A 14,676-nucleotide genomic window follows, 5' to 3' on the forward strand; every position below is an offset into this window, starting at 1 on the left:
GAGTAATAATTTAAACCAGTTTAACACACATACATTTTTCCTTGTGGCTATTAGCATAAATTCTTTAATATATTTTCTTCTAAACCAGAAGCCATATTAAAATAGACACTCACCATACTTCAAGGAATTCATTTTTTAAAGCTAGCATACTGAACAGTTGAAGAAACAAGAGAGGCACAGGAATTCCAACATATAACTTGAAAGATCATAATAAAAGAACGAGTGTATTTTACTGATTCAGATTTTACTCTCTGCTGAAGACAGCTGAAGATTAGAATATTAAGTGAGAAGCATTTTAGTGTGTTCTTCTTTAAGGAGTAAGCAAAATAATGCCTTCTGTAAAGTACCAAGCATACCACCAACCTAACCTCTACAAAGGAAAGCTGAAGTTTTCTACTTGACTTGCATGTTCTATTGATTCTGTCTACTAGGTTAGCAGGCATCTCAACTAGTGAAAAAGGTTGAGTTGACTTTTGTAAGCTAAAATCCTTCTAGTCATAATTCAAGATAATAAATTTTTTTATTGCAAATAAAGAGAGATTAAAAAAAACTCTAGAATAAAGACTACAGCAGTGACAACATTGCTCTATAAAGATTAAAAATCACTGTTGTAATTTCACTATTACAAGCACAATGAAAATGCAGAGATCTAGTCTGAAATTAGTCTAGCCTTTAAGATTTTAAAGTGTGGTTTGCTGGACCTGCTCCTTAATCACCTTGGTGAGAGCTCGCAATGATCTAACCAAAACCGTCACTCCTTTTGCAAGATCAAGCGACACTGCAGTATAAAACTTTGCACATCTGCCCAGTCTGATCTCGATACTTAAGAAATAAAAAAAGTAAAAATGAAAAAAAAAAAAAAAAGAGAGAGAGAGAGAGAGAAGGGTCAAAACACTCTTATTTTGCATTAGTTAACTAATGATTTCATCAACTAAAAACCTAGTAAGAACAATGGAGTTCTGAATAAGACCATCAGTTACAAGTCTGTAGTGAAAGTGCTTCCAACCAACCACTACCACTCTGAATGCCACAACACACAACCATGCAGGAGAAGGAAGAGCTTTGCTATGACTACAGAGATACTTCAAGATAGAGAACAGGCTCAGGAATTGGCTAGTTTGAACAGCAGGTTCCCACTGGAGGAGGGTGGAGGGAGCTGAACAAAATCCAGCAGCTGTACTCAACTGCAGTTATGTATACAACTTTAATAATCTAAATTAAACAACAACTGACACCAATCCAGTAGAGAGTTAACAGCCTCCCAGAGAAAACTGTAATTATACCTTATTTACATTCTCTTAGTATAAGGCAGTGATGACCAGACAACTCCACAGGTAACCTTAATTTCCATTAATCAGGGATAAGACAACATATGCTTTTGTTAAGTAAACGGTCTCCTTATACATAAAGGTGTACATAGAGTAATCAATTACCTCCAAAGGACTTCTGCAACTACTCTATTAAAGGATATTTTACAATTGGTTCAAAAGGACTGTGGTTTATGCACGTATATGCTGCTCAATGCCATACTCCAAATATTTGGAAGTTACTGTGTGAACACAGGCTGTTGACAGAAATAAAAACAGAACTAAATACTTATGTGATTATCATCCAAGTAAAGTCACAAAAGCTCTTACACACTTTAACCGGAATGCAGTTCTCAACTCTTTCCAAAATTCTAGTCTTCTGTAAATAATGGTCTTTTCTCTTCCTAATAGTCTTCATTCATTAGCTGGCTTCCTTTTATAACTATTTTACAGATCTTAGTTGCCAGCTGCAACTGTTGGGCCTTATTCCATCTTCAGTTTCATGATAACAGGGCAAAAAATAATACAGCTGTGATCATACACAGAGCGATCTGCCTCCCAAAAGCACACAGCCCAACTATTTTCCTCTTCTGGAATATTCAGTGTACTTGGGCACACAGAATCTGCCCTCATATTTTCTAGCCTGGATTTCACACTTTTCAACCAGGCTGGATAATGAGTTAAGTGATCCTGAAAATTCAATACACTATTGAAATAGCTGTATAGAAAACAAACAACTGGCTTAATAGACAACAGGATCTTTATAACAGTCTTCACAGGATACAAAAGTCTGGACAGGCTGCAACCAAGAGTCCACTTGATCAGGGAGACAGCAATCAAAAGTTCCCTGCTCTGCCACAATACATATTTTGCACCTTTACCAACCTTCACCTTAGTTCTTCGTCAATTCTTTCAGCACCAGTTTACACAATTACACGTTTCTCTACATATTTGTTTGATTTTAGGATTTTAACTTTGCTTTCCACTTGATACAAAACGAAGAATAAGATCATTACAGATTTGCTGTGTAGGCAGCATTAAGCACTTTCCTTCCTTATGCCTTCACGAAAAAGTGAAGGGTATGCAAACTATAATTTCACACATTGCCTTTGACAACCCCAAGAACTGAACTATACATGAACACAATTTCTTCACACTGGTTTTTTTTTTTGAGAAGCAGTAAAGCTTGGGCTTAACAACAAAGATCAAGCAAGCACCTCAGTCCCCCTCATGACATAGTTGCACTAATGCAGGTTGCATACACCAAGACAAATACTTATGAAATACTCTCTCTATAATACCTCTCATCTTTAGCAATTCCTTTCTGCTTGAACATTTCCCAGGAAAGCTAGATTAGGTAGAATTTCTAATTGTATAATTTATAATTGTAATGACTAGAGCTTGACTGATGCGAATGTGGAAGGGGGCACCAAACAATGTGGTACCCATCTTAGCTCCCTTGCACTTAAAACAGAAACCTTTCTATGCTTTAAACCAATCCTTATGTTCACGAGCCAATGCCAAGAGGAACAGTCCTCTCCCTTCCTCATGTTTCTGTTCCCTCTACTGTGCTGACATAGCTGCTTACGCTGCCATATATTAGGTCTGATCAGGAAATCAATCTATCTATTTTTTGCTCAGTTCTGAATCAGAACAGTTTCCTGATGACACCACACACAGTCATGGGAGCACTTAGGCTGGATGGGGACAGGATAAGGAAGTCAGAACTCCTCTCGGTGACAGCATGGGATTAGATCAGTCCAAGTGACCACAAAGCCACACCCGGCACAGCCAGGTCACAAGAGGCACAAACAAGAAGTGGACCAGGAAAGTCAGGAATGTCACATAAGAAAAGCAGCAGCACTGACTCTCCTGAGCTTAATGAGGAGTTTTTTAAAAAGTCCAGTAGCAAGATGATTTACAAGGGTGAGAGAAAGTCTTATTTTATAGCAAACACATAAAGCAGTATGTCTGTAAGAAAAAGAAAAAGAAAAAGAAGAAAAAAAAAAAAAGGCTTCTTATGGCTTTACTAATGAAGCTGAAATTAGTGACATTCAGGTTTTTGTCCAACTCTCCTGCCTCCAGCTAGGCTTGTGTTTTGGTTTGCTCGATTAGCAACAAGCTCAGTCAGAAGCATCTTCTTCAGGTCAGCGCCTCCCTCTTCTATCAAGCAATCCCGTATTACAGTATTTCCACACCAAGACCTGTTACCCTGCTACAAAATTATGCAACAGTTGATAACTCCATATTCCCGCTATACTTGGCTGTCAGCTGCAGACAGTAACACCACCACACGAAAAGCCACAGCTGTGTTAATAGGGAGAATTCACAGAGCACCAGGAACCAGCTTAAGGGGCAGCTACTTGGCCTCAGTGAAAGGATGCATGAAAAAAACGCCCGGACCTGGGCATGCTGGATGTCAAGGATAAAGAGAATTACTGACCACCTACTGGAATAAAACACTGATTTCCTTTTTGTCAAATGTCAAATAAACACAGAATGAATATATAGAAGAGAAGGAGACAAATTAAGATTTTAACACTTAATACTCTATATGTTTTTCAGCTAAGTATTTTAATGGACTTTTTAACTGCTTTATTAATATTTGGATACACATATGCTGGATGTTATGGAAGGCTTTTTATTTCTTAAAAATATGTCATTTTTTAAAAATGTGTCATTTTTCCTTTCTGTATTGCAGTGTGCTAAAAAATGATTTGATAGCAGTTGTAGAGGCTTTTATTTTAAAATGTAAAATAAGAATAACCAAGGTTTTCCTTGAACGGTAGCAATAAACCTACATAATTTGAGCAATCAAATTGCAACAGATTTACAAATACAGAAACAGACTCATGAAGTAAGTCTACTTTCTTTTTACTCCAGTTGCAAACTGCTCTAGAAGCATATTTAGAAAAAAACTGCAAGTATACATAGAGCAATGCCAGCTGCAACCTGATGTTAGTTTGTTTTTGCTTTCTCTCAAGTCCATTCAGACTTCTGGAAGGAAGGAAGGAAGGAAGGAAGAGGCCTACAGTATTTTTGAAAGAAAGGCAATACAGTGAAGCAGCTTGAATACACACACCAAGTCTTAGTGAACACAAGTAAGCATGTTTTTATACTTAAAGGGCATGCCACAGGACTCACAACAAAAATTATTTAATCAAAAATTTATTTACATCTTCAAAAAATTAATCTAATCTTCATGCTTAGATGATCAAGCAGATTGCTTTGGCAAGTTAAAAACTTAATGGGAAGGTGGAAGATTTAAATCACGATTAACGTTCTAGTTCCCGTTCACAAGGAACAAAAGAAATATGAGGGGGGAATGGCTCTGCAACATCAATTTTCAACGAATCACAGTTTAAAACTTCATCTCATTCAGAACATCCAGAACATTCAGAACAAATTGTCATGCGTGTAAAAGCATCAAATAGTAGAAGTTTCACTATATCCTTACAGACCTGATAATGCTCAGCCCTTTGTAAGTTAACAGCAATTTATCCTTAAATGAATTGTCCACTAAGAACAAAAGATAATCTATCCAAGGGAAAAAAAAATAAAAGAAAAAAAAAAGGGGAGGGGGGGACAAAAAACAGTTTGATTTTGTAAAGGAATCTCAAGCAAGACCTCTCCTTCAAGCCGCGCAGTGAGGCAGGTGATCTCACTAGGTAATCTCACAAAAGGTTATTTTCTAGGGAAATCAGGTCAGCAACTTCTGCACTTAAAGCAGCTGTGGTATAGAGAGGTTTCTTGAAGGTTCCCTTCATTCCTGACTTTTTTCATTTTATTTTTCATTTCAATGAATAATTTTTATTGCTCCTAACCTGATACTTGCCAATTTCTGAACATGAATTCTAGTCCAAGCTCAACACCCTCAGAAAACACACACACAAGTTTAAAATCCAGATGTAAATCCTAACCTTCAGGAAAGCTACTTCTTTGAGCAACTTTATAGATGCAAGACATCCATCTAGTTCTAAGGAGATCTCTGGTAGGTTAATTATACATTTGATAGACAAAAACAGGGAAATCAGTCATCTAGAAGTCCCCTCCAGTCCTGCACTAAGAACAGGCTTAGGAAAAAAAAAATCAATTCAAAGTAATTCAAAAGTTCTTATCAGTTTGCTTCTCTTCAGAGCACCAAACATAAAACCAGGTTAATTTATCTTCCCGAAATTACCACTGACATACTGAAACTGAACTACTTGCCATAGTCTCAGAATATGCACCACTGTTCCTGTACGCAAGTTCTCTTCTTCCACATGCACATGAATTTCTGCAAGCACTTTATTTTAGCCTATTAAAGACTCCACAACTAGAAAATCTGTATTGGCCTTTAAAAACGTAACATACAAATCACTAAGAACAGTCACAGCCTAAACAGACCCAAGATGCAGTACTTTTCAGCTGAAAGTTGTCAACAGCCACAATAAATTATTTCTTCAATCAATTGATAGTTAATAGGAATGCCTGGAGGCATTTGGAGGCATTATATTAGCTACCCAGACGAACGCTTATTTTTACCTCAAAAAAAAAAAATGCTCACTCATTCTTACCTCCAAGTTAGTTTAACTTCAACTATAGTTCTACCCTCCAAAGCTAAGGACGATATCGACATTAAGGAATGCATCAAACTTTTTATTTAGAGAAATTATTCCATTATGGTCAAACATCAAACTGAAAGTCATCACTCAGCTAATTATATGGCCAAACAAAATTTAAGCAATAACTTTTGCATGTAACTAAAACAGTGTTCCTTACTACTCATAAACAGATAGCATCCTATGAAGAGTCTGTATACCATACTTGTTTCAATGCATTACTTTAACAAATAAAATATGACACACATCTGAACGTAGGCTCCTGAGTCTGAGGCAGTCATGTTTCTAATGAGAATTAAAGTTCTGCTAACAAGCACAAGTTGCATGTCTGATACAAGTTGTCCTTCCATTCAAGACTATTTTAAGACATAGCATCCTTTCTCAAAAACATACTTCCTGAACACTGTCAAGTAAAATAAAATTATGAATCTTGCTTTTATTTTCCTTTTCTTAACTGATTTGCGATGTGACTTTGAGTCATTTCATATCAGTCTTCTTGTTATTAATGCTTACATGCTTTAAAAACAAAAGGTAGGAAGCACATAATAGAGTTTTACACATCAATATAAATATGTTGATTTTCAATGAGAATATAGAAAAGTGGAAAAAAAAAAAAAAAAGACGTGTGTAGCTTTCTCTGACCATTTAGAGTTTGTCAATGCCAAAATTTAACAAAACATACTTCCTTAACTTCCTTAAATAATCTCCAGTCAGTGCTTCCTTGTTAAACAATCTCGCAGGTCTCTACAGTCCCATTCACAATAGCAGGAATATCAAAGCTCACCTTTGTTAACATCCAAAATAGGATCTTCACTGGAACTCTCACAGAGATTAATGAATGAGGAGACAGAAGTAGATGAAAGTAACAAATGCAAATTTCACTGCCATTTACCACAACAGAGCTTGAAAGCATCTACCTAAAATAATCAGTTTCCTTAACAAGTCCATCTCAAATGCAGTACTTTCACTGTCTCAACAATTTTATAAAATTTCACAAAATACTGGACATAAATACAGGATACAATCAACACCCTGTAACTTTGCAGATTCAGTATTAATTGGAGCATCAAAAAACTACTATTTTTTCCAGATTAAAAAAAAATAAATATATTACTAGAATACCATTTAGTAAAAAGTTATTCAAGATTTCTGGCTTTTCTAAATTCTTTTAAGTCATGGTATTTTGCAAATATCTATGTTGGAGGAAAAACAAAACAAAACCACCTCCCCACACTCACAACACCAATATCCAAAGCTGAACTCTTGCCAAGAGCACCCACTGTCAGTTGTAAGTGTCCACTGACAACTTCTCCAACTCCACAATTAACAAGACTGTATCTAATCTTCCCTATGTTTATCTTGTATTTTGGAACATTTTGGACATTTGGACATTACTCCACATAAAGTGTCTAAAGGAAGACCCTGCTCACAAGCTTTTCTATAATTGAGACAAACTAATGAAAACAAAAGTCACATACAAGCTTGGGGTTGCAGCCAGAGTCCCAATGCCAGGTTAGACAAACAGCAACAACACAGTAATCAGAGATCAAACTCCATTTTAGCCACTTGAGAAATATTCCGGATGAACACAGCTATGACAGCACACTATAGCAAGTATTTTGAGGTCATTTTGTATAAATGTCAGTTCACTCAAAGTGTTGTCTATGTCTAAAGTAATGCTAAAATAAAGCCTATTAAGTTTTCATTCATCTTCCAAAAGTCTTTGAAGTATTTTCTGCCCAGGCCTGAACTCTCATATATGTTTGCCCATACCACAATAATCAGAGTGGAAGCAAAGAGGTTAGCACGCTCCCATCCGCTCTATAAACTACTTGATCACAAATGGAAAGCTGCTGAAGACAAGTCAGCGTAAATTACAGAATGGGGTATAATTGTTCAAAATTACAGCATAAACTGATTGCAACACACAGAAAGGCTAAGGAGGAATACAACGAAAGCAGCTCTTAAAACTTCTTAGAGAAAAGTCAAGATTATTAGACAAATCAGAGTCATAGTATCCACACTGCAAGGCAAATACTCTGTTTTCAAGTAGCAGTCTTCTAGATTCTCTAGAAAGATAGCTGGAGGAAGACACCCAGAAAAGGCGTGTTTTGAACAAAAAAAATGCTTATAAGCAATGCAAATAAATAAATAAATGCAAATAAAATTGATTTACAAAAAAGATGATAAATTAAAGCCATTTGACATTTAAATAAGCCCTATTTTGTTCAGTTACCTTTGTACTGAACAAACAGGTTCAAGTAAAGCATCTTTTTTCAAAATCACTTAGTCTTTCTGTAGTCCACTTCAAGGGTCCAGTGCCATTTAAGTTTGATGCAAAGAACAAAAAGAGTTAATAGAAACAGCACCGACTACAACATAACAGTTAAATTTATTTTTGAACCCATTTATACTTTTTATTTCTGGGACTTCATGCAGCAAGAAGTTGTAATTTTTCACTGTATAAAATTTTCATGTTTTAAGTTTGCTGTGTAGTTTCTTTATTGGCTGCTATCCTACAAAAAAAACTAAAGACAGCTACTCACCTTCATTCATAAATTGGTCACTTTCCCTACTCCCTTCATAGTGATGGCTCTTTCTTTCAATAGCTTTCTTCCAAGGTGGAGTCTTTGTGGACTGAATCACTCCCCCACAAATAAAAACAGCTTTACACTTAAATTAAAAAACATCTGAATATTTTTTGAAACCTAGGAAGGTACTAAAGTAACCTCCCAGATTTTTCCCGTGAGCCAAGAAGATTAACAACTAAATTCCAAACAGATCACTCTTCAAGATGCCATTTCTACCTCTCAAACAGTTTTTATGCATTCCCTTCAAATTTTCAGCATTCTTCTCAAAAATGCTACTAAAGATTGGGATATTATATTGCACGGCTGATCTTGCCAGTTGTGCACACATCACAAGACAAGAATCACTTCCCAATTTCTACACTTATATCTTTGATTTATAGAGCCACAGATCATTCAGGGTTCTTATCCATTTGTTTTAATATAACTCTCAGAAGTCCTAGACAGCAATCTAGTCCAGCTCTAGAGTCCTAGACAGCAATCCTTGCAAGAAACAGCTTTTAAAACAAAAGACACGTACACATCTCTGTCCATTCCCACCTAAAAAGGTTCACAGAAATTCTTTTAAGCTGCTGGACATTTTTTGGAAACAGATCTAGGCTACTAAAAAAATTCTCTTACAACCAGAACTGCTATGACTAATTATACACTGACAGGAAAACCAAAACACTGTATTTGATAAGATTAAATATATCTATGTAGTCAACAGCACTATATTCATGCATTAATTGCATTGCAATTAAGTTATATTTTAAGTCGTATTGATAGCAATTAAGTGCCACAGTTGAAGCCTTAACAGCTTCAACTTAATTAATAATGAAACTTAATAATTAAACTAAGAACATTAAATTGCTGTTATTATTTTGAATAGTTTTAGCACAAGAGCATTTTAGTTTTCAAAGACAACCTTCAGCAACAGAGAGGGATTCATCAGCCCTCCAGAGTGAAACTGTATGCCGTGTGGTAGGGCTAGTATTTATAATCACTATAGACAAGACACAGAAGAAAGGAGGGAAAAAAAAAAACCAACATGATAAACTGGTGTGCTCACTAATTAAAGTTTCCTTTACAAAAGCAGGAGCATACTAGTTATTTAGGAACACAGAAATGGAGAATATAATTTGCAGCACACTGCACAAAGTGACCTGAAAGAGTCCTAAAAGTTTACTCCATATAAACCAACATGGGCCACAGAACACTATTAAAACCATACTCAAGACTGACAGTAAGGACATGCAAGGTCATAATTACAGCATGGTACACAAGGAGGAGAGATCAACAAAGAAGCCCCCAAAATCCTGAAAATCACCTCAGAAAGCATCCCTGTAAATCCATGTGAGACATGTAACTTGTAATGAACACCTCCAGATTGCCCCAAAATATGCAAGTTATCCCCAAGTTATGAAGGAAAACAAGAAAGTTAAGTCAAAAACCAGCCACAGCAAAATGTAACAAAAAGCCTCAGCTTCACATACAAATCCACAAGTAAGTTTCAACCGGAGGCATGCCCCAAACCACCCATCAGCCAGGCAACAGAAACACTCAATTTATGTCACTTGCAGCCATGTCACTAGTCTCTAGGTTGGGCCTATCTCTATCACTTCAGAAAGGGCCAATGTAACCTAAAACCCAGGAACTCTATGAAAACACTTTTCCCTCTGCAGAGGGCAAGTAAAGTCCTGACATACAGCATTAGTTTACAGAAGAGGAAAGAGCAATTCAAATTCATTTCCAATCCCTCTGAATATGAAAGTCCAGGACATGCATTTGTATTATACTCCCCCAAACTTTTGTACAATCAGACTGCAATCCATTTCTAGATGCTGTACCAAAAAGATAACTCCTAATCTCTTTCAGGGATTAGGAAGCATTTTACACAGAGATTTTACACTTTCAGAAGTGTAAAAACAGAAATCAGTTCAACTGTATACTGACTAGAAAGTATAAGGAAAATATACTAAGAAGCTGAACTGAAAATGTCTACAGATGCAAAAAACAAAAGCTGTAGGCAAATTTTGTACACATTTAACGCAACAGCTTTATGATTATTTATGGGACATTCCTTCCATGCATAGCTGGTATCACCATGGAAAACTAAAAGGTGATTCTTTACAGCTTACAAAACTGTTCTTTTGGTGAACATTTATGACGTTGTTAATCAACTACAGGTTGGTAAAAAACCATTGCCCAAGAAGAGGAACTAGAAGGAAGTAAACGCTACTAATGTGTCACAACAAGAATCCCTGCAAGAAGCCATACAGATACATAAAAGAATGCAATACTACAGCCCTCTGCAGCATCTAAATCAAAGGCAGTGCCAACAACGACAAATTCAAATACAGCCAATTTTATCATGATAGCAATTACCTATGAAATACAATTATCTTAAGGGAGGGTATCAAGCAGATGGGGCCAGATGCTTTACAGTGGTACCCAGCAACAGGACAGGAGGCAACAGACACAAACAGAAATGCAGGAAGTTCTGTCTGAATACGAAGAAAAATTTTTTGACTATGAGGGTGACAGCACTGGCATAGGCTACCCAGAGAGGCTGTGCAGTCTCCTTTTCTGGAGATACTCAAAACCCACCCAGACACAATTTGTACAATGCGCTCTAGGTGACCCCGCTTAAGCAGTGGGGATGGACTAGATGATAGCCAAAAAAAACCCTGGAACCTTAACCATTCTGTCATTCTGTAAAAACAAACAAGAAAACCCCCATCACATTTTTACCCCATAAAAACCAAACAGTCACAGTTTAACTGTCAAGTGTTCTGAAGAATTAAACCCATCTGACTTGCTTCCACTAATGAGTTACCATTTTTATATTTGTGAAATACAAGCAAATGCAAACTGAAAATGCCTGCTGGTAAACCTGAAATTAAAATGGAAGATGACAGTACTCAGACTTGCAAAAGAGTTGAGATTTGGGAGGAACTTCTGGAAATCATCTGGTGCAAGCCCCAAGTTCAAGCATGGTACCCAGCAGTGGGTCCTATTGCAAATCGCACGAAAATACCCGCAAGCCTACATTGGTTACAGATGCATTAAATAAGCACGGGAGTGATAGCAACAAAACCTACAAATAACATGTTTGTGTTGTATATATTGTATTCTCCAAAAGGTGTTAAATAATTTGTGTTCCCCTGTCATATATTTTTAAGGCTGTATCTACAAAGAAAACCTCAGCAGTGTAGCTATTTCAAACAACTCTTCTCCATACTGTTTTCAAGAGTGATTTTTTTTTTCAAATAATCATTTAGGAAAGAATAATTATTACACAATAAATTATTTTCCCCAGTGTTGACAGATTTGAAAGAGTATTCCAGGAAAAAAAAATCCTCAAGTGCTCATGTGATCAAATATCCTCATGTGCTGATCATGCAGTTATCCAGCTATTTCCTATTCAGTTTCTATACAGTAGGTAAGATTTGCCATATACACACAGGAAAACAGACTTTGAAACTCCAATAAGCAGACTCAAAAAGTTCTGCCAGAGTCCATCTGTCTCTAACTCAGGTGACTAAACAGCTTTCGAAAAGCCGCAGTTGGGAATCCTTTGGTTATGTCCAATTTCCCTCCACACAAAATATACCTCTCAATTCAGTGTTCTAAACTGCAAAATCCCACAAAATCTGTACTCATTTTTATCATTATTTAGATAAATTATTAATGAATGAAAGCTTCTATTTTAAAAACTTCTATATGTGTATGATACTGGAACTGTTTTCAGCATAAAACAATTGCAAATATGCAAGCATAATATGGTGTGTGAAGAAGTTTTATTTATTAGCACAGAGAAGTACTTTAGTATTTTCCACAGGAAGTACTGTAACAGCTTGCACGAGCAGAAGCCAGCCATTTCAGATATTACTAGCATACTTCAGGAATTTGCAAATATTCTCAAATAAGAATGTTGACCAGCTTTTCACTGCTGTTTAAATCCTGTCTGGTTTAAGAATGTCTTAGTAGTTATGCTTCATTTCAGAATGAATATTGGGTTATGCCCATAAGACGCTCTGAACTCTGCAGTTTACCAGTTATGCATATTTTTCAACAGCAATTTTCTAAGAAAAAAACAATTTTCAAAAAGAACAATATATGACTAAAATACAGTTGTGCAATGCACAACTATAACATGCACATTTCCTATCCGTAAATTTTATATAATCTCTCACAACCCCCTCTGGTATCAACTACGTTTTGCTATTTAAACAAAATAGTATCAAAACACCACTATTGTATTTCAAAACAAAAAACCATTTCAGACCTACTTTATTGGCCATGGAAACTCAAGAATGACTATGATTGGTCAGCACTGCTACCCCAGTGTCCCACTTCTAACCATAGCCAGACAAGCAGATCCTTGGATACATTACAGAAACCTGAAAATAACTCTGTAACCACCAGAAACTTGTAGCCCCAGTGCCCTAAGTGAGAGGTACCATCTTTCAGTTCAGAAGTCCTCAAAGACTTTTCTTACATAAACTCCTCCAAACACCTTCAGCTCAACAAGCTTCTAGCATCTACAAAATCGCTCATACACAAAATTGCATTAAACAATGACCATTTTACAATCCTTACTACTTTCTTCACATCTGATCTATCAGCAGTAAAGTTATTCACTTGCTCCAAGCAAGGTGAAGTTTTTGCTACCACAAGATTTGTTCCTCCAACTTCAAGAAATATTCCCCAAACTATTTCCCCTGCTCAAACTTGCAATAAACCAAAATACACAGCTATGCATTTCAGCAAGTAATTATTACACTTGGTAAATGCTGAAACCTAATGCTACTGGACTGTTTGTGTACACTCCGAATATAGTCTCATCCAGCTCACTCTATCTGCACGTTTACATATACTTACACATATGCCGTACATGTGAAGTCGGCAATTTCTGAATTCTATTCACCTCTCACTGGAAAGACCTCCAGGAAAATAAATAAATATATATATATATATACACACACACACTTTAAGCAGAAGAAACGGCCTAATACTGTCATGTAATTCTTCAGTATTCACTAGGTTTTCAAAATTCATAAGATGAGCCGCTTCCCCCTGCCCCACCAAAGAAGCTGGTAAAATCTGGAATTTTGCTGCTGTATCTTTCTTCCCCTCCCAACGCTGATGTACAGAGCACTAAATGGTAGATAACCAACATTCCATAATGTTACAGAATAACTAGGAAAAAAAAAACACACACATTCGTAAGAGATAAATTAGGAACTGAATATAACACTAAAGGTATTATTTAGTATGGAAAATGGACTATGAAGCTTATTAATATTCAGGTTCTCTTGTGGGATGCATACTGTGTATCATATAGCCATACATACACCACACATTGTTTACAGTACTTCTGTTTCTGAATTATTCTTCAAATTATTCTTCCTATTTAATAAAACATTCCAATGTGGCATGTACTGTCTAGTATGATTTTACAATATTGGAGGGAATTTATTTTTATTTACTTATGAAGGTACAAAGAAAATGCATTATTTTATCATACCGTTGAGATCATGATTCTAGCAAAGCATATCAATCTATGAAGCCCTAAAAGAAAGAAGAATCCTGTTGACTTTTCCAGGTATTATATAAGTTGCCAGATTTTTATTACTGCAGTTTTGAAGTCTTTCCTCCTCCTTTCCCCCACCCCTCCTTGCGACTCTTCCTGACATATCTTTATCTTCCTTCTCCGAGGGCTTCTGTATGCGCACCTCCGAAAAGCATCCCCATTCGTATTTCTTTTACGAGATTACAGATCACTTGTCCCTCAAAGGAAGCAATACTCTCAAAAATGCAGCATGGAGTGACGTGAGCTGCTACTCCTACTCTTCAGTGCAAAAACACCTTAACAGGGACTGAATTTATCTCAGTATAACAGCTACCAATGTCGAGGTCATTTATGAACAGATCAAAATTACACTTGTAATTACACATTATTTGTTACAGTGAGAATCATTTTTCTGTCAATTCACAGAACAGATCCTGCCTATTACTCTTAAAGATCTACACAGAGTAAAGGCAGATTAGTTCCTTCACACAGAGCAGTGAGAAAACGCTTTAAGAAAAAGGTACTGTGGCAGCCAGTATTACAAACCATGAGAAAAACACGCTATGTTTTAAGCACTGCACTCTGATATTCAACACTTTAATACTCGACTCTGTACATACAGG

General features: G+C 36.3%; 1 protein-coding gene across 1 annotated transcript in view; it reads right to left on the bottom strand.

Moving 5' to 3' along the window:
• Positions 1 to 14,676, bottom strand: part of STRN3 (striatin 3) — a 57,189-nt gene that overhangs the window by 39,321 nt on the left and 3,192 nt on the right. The window lies entirely within an intron of this gene.

Source organism: Tinamus guttatus, unplaced genomic scaffold (genome assembly GCF_059628265.1).
Source record: "Tinamus guttatus ecotype Peru unplaced genomic scaffold, ASM5962826v1 Tinamus_guttatus_pri_ptg000327l, whole genome shotgun sequence".
In the NCBI taxonomy this organism is placed as follows: Eukaryota; Metazoa; Chordata; class Aves; order Tinamiformes; family Tinamidae; genus Tinamus; species Tinamus guttatus.